Below are 2,765 nucleotides of genomic sequence, written 5' to 3'. Positions count from 1 at the left end.
AGCAGAACCACAGAGTGTTCCCCACGATAGAATTTTGTTACCTGGCCCCCTCCCCCTGGGTGGGGCTGGTTGTGCTTCTGTCTTGCAGCAATGGGTTTATTTATTATTGCCTTGAGCTTAGGATGACAAGTCTTGGAAAACTGAGTTTGGAATGACAGCTTTTTTTTCTTCTTGTCATTTACCTTAACTTATTTTTTCTGGTAAGATATTTGAATTTTGCTCCTGGAAATGGTAGAAGCCTTTTATTTAAAAAAATAATTAAAAAAAATAAAAAAAGAAGAGGCTTCTTGAGAGTTTAATAGAACACTTTGGGAGACTGTTTTTATTTAAGTTTTTTTTTTAATGGCTGATTTGATGCTATTCTCTGCCAAAGTTTAGAGGCTTTTTTTGTTGTTTGATTTTTCTTTTTTTTTCTAATAATTTTTCCTGTTTAGCTTTTAGGGAAAGGAAACCGTGCGAGATTGTAAGAAATAAAAATGGCCTTCAGTATATTCCTTATATTGTGTATTTTTTACTTCTCCACTTGTGTGTTCCCTGATCCCAGAAGGGCCAGGATGAGACTTCTGATGAGAGTCATGAGCCCTGTAACCCAGGAGAGAAAAGGATTTATTCCATGAGGTTACAGTGGAGGGGGCAGAGCCACCAGGGAGCTCTGCCAGCACTTAAAAAGATGCTTACAACTTTAAAACAGCTTTATTTTTTTTATATATCTATTTTTTTAAATCCTGAGATAGAGGAGGTGTTGGGAATTGCTCCCTTTCAGAGAACAGAGACATGGAAGGAGCTGGAGTTGCCAAGCTCCAGCTTTCTCAAGGAAATCTTTGGATTTAGCATGTACAGAGAAGCAAAATTACTCATCTGTTAATTTGGTATTCTGTATGTTCTGTGCCCTTAAATGTAATTGTTTTGAAAATAAAACTAACCTTGTTATGTGATGTTAAAAGCAGACTTCTGTGCAATGTTTTAATTTTTTTTTTGTTTTTTTTAAGAAAATGTTTGTACATAATTAAATGGTTTAATGTGCTTTAATTGGCCTAAGGTAAAGAGTAGTCCTAGAATGTAAAACATATATAATTAGAATTTCTGATTTCACTGTGAGATCTCTGAACTCTTGGTTTTTTGGTTTTGTTTTTTGGTTTTTTTGGGTTTTTTTGTTTTCTTTCTTGCAAAGTGGTTTTGTTTCGTTTACAGACCACTTTCTCTTTGATTTCTTTCCTGGTGTTGGTTTCAAGGCATTTGCTTCACTTCTGTTCCAATCTTGAACTCATGGTATAGTGACATCTGGTGACACTTGGCATTCTCAGTTCCACTGTGTAAAGTCAGACACTTTGAGCAAAACTGGCGGTGAAATGACAATTCTGTGTCTAGGGATTCACGCTTTTCAAATGAGGTGGTTATAAAAATAGTTGCTGTGCAAAATGTTAGTAGTCTTCTTCAAGAAGAAAGCAAAATTTTCTAATCTCACTCGAGCAGTCTCTTCATTCATCATCTTCTTTTTTAAAGCACAGTGTCAAAGTGATGCTGCTTTACCTTGTATCTCTGAGAAAAAATGTTTTTTTAGATATCTGTGAAGTATTTTTGGGTTTTGTTGCTGTTGTATTTTTCTGCAGATTTTATATAAAATACCAGTTAATGAACTGCCTTTTTTCTGTTGGTTTTTTTTAACTCTCTAAAATACATTTCAGACCAAAACCAAATGATATCATATAGCATTTGAAACCTGCCTTTTTCCTTGTCCCTTGGTTGTTTTTTTGGAAATAAGCCAAATGGGCATGTAGATAAGATCACTATAATGGATCCAGGTCTCTTTTGGTAAAGTGTTATTTAAAGGTCTGTTAAGATCTTATAAGACAATATAATGAAAACAAAAAAACCTTTACTGTAGTAGGAATATAGATTTAGAAGTGTTAATGAGATTAATACAGCTTAATTATATTGTAAGTTGCTACTGTCCTTAATGACAAGCTTTTTGTCATAGAAACGATGTATGATAAATTAATTTTGGTCTAGTGTATAGAATTATCATATTGCTATCAATCTTTGAAGTAAATCTGATGCAAAATTTTCATAGTTAGCATTGCTGGCCCTGTGTATACTGTTCTTTGTATACTGTATGCATTTTATTTTGCCTCCTGCATTAGTCTTCAAACTAAAACTCTTATTAGAGAGTATTTGGATACTTTCAGACTGTGTTTCTTGCAGTTTACATTCCTTTACCATGGCATTTTGTCCTGTCTCAAAGTATTGTATGGAAATGTTTCAAACTTCTGTACAAAGTTTCAATAAAAATAGAGAAAAAAAAACCCAAAAAAAACCCCCAAACGGACCAACCCACCAGAACAGAGAGTTTTGGAGTATTTTACTCTCAGTAAACCCTTGTCCCTGTAGCTGAAGATGATTCCTGCTTCTATTCCTGCTTCTTCCAAAGGCAAAGCCAAACTGGGTTCTTTGAGGCTGCAAAGAGAACTCCAGGATCCCAAATCCTGAGTTTGGGCTCTGGTTTTGGGAGGTGGGGCTGGGCTGGGCTGGGCTCAGGGCACAAAACAGGAGTGAACTCCCCTTTGGCAGAGGAATCTGCTTGGGTACCGTGCAAAATTCCTTTTTTTGTTGTTTTATCTTTAAATATCCTGTTCAGTTGCTGCTTAGGCAGTTCTTGGGTGGGACCAGCACCTCTGGGGTTAAAACATCAGCACATTCTGTGAGCAGAGCCCTGAATCCCCCACTTCCTTCTCCTCATCCCTGTCCCCCCATAAGGACATGATGAA

General features: G+C 36.2%; 1 protein-coding gene across 1 annotated transcript in view; it reads left to right on the top strand.

Annotated features, from left to right (window-relative positions):
* SLC5A3 (solute carrier family 5 member 3) overlaps positions 1-2,337 on the top strand; it is an 8,268-nt gene extending 5,931 nt beyond the window's left edge. The window contains exon 1 of the mRNA XM_031062605.1: positions 1-2,337. This exon is cut by the window's left edge and continues 5,931 nt beyond it. The gene's annotated coding sequence lies outside the window, so the exon portion shown is untranslated.
* Positions 2,338-2,765: the final 428 nt, after the last annotated feature.

This window comes from Geospiza fortis, unplaced genomic scaffold (assembly GCF_000277835.1).
Source record: "Geospiza fortis unplaced genomic scaffold, GeoFor_1.0 scaffold96, whole genome shotgun sequence".
Taxonomy (NCBI): Eukaryota; Metazoa; Chordata; class Aves; order Passeriformes; family Thraupidae; genus Geospiza; species Geospiza fortis.
Note: the sequence above shows the minus strand (reverse complement) of the source record. Positions and strands in the feature narration are given on the sequence as shown.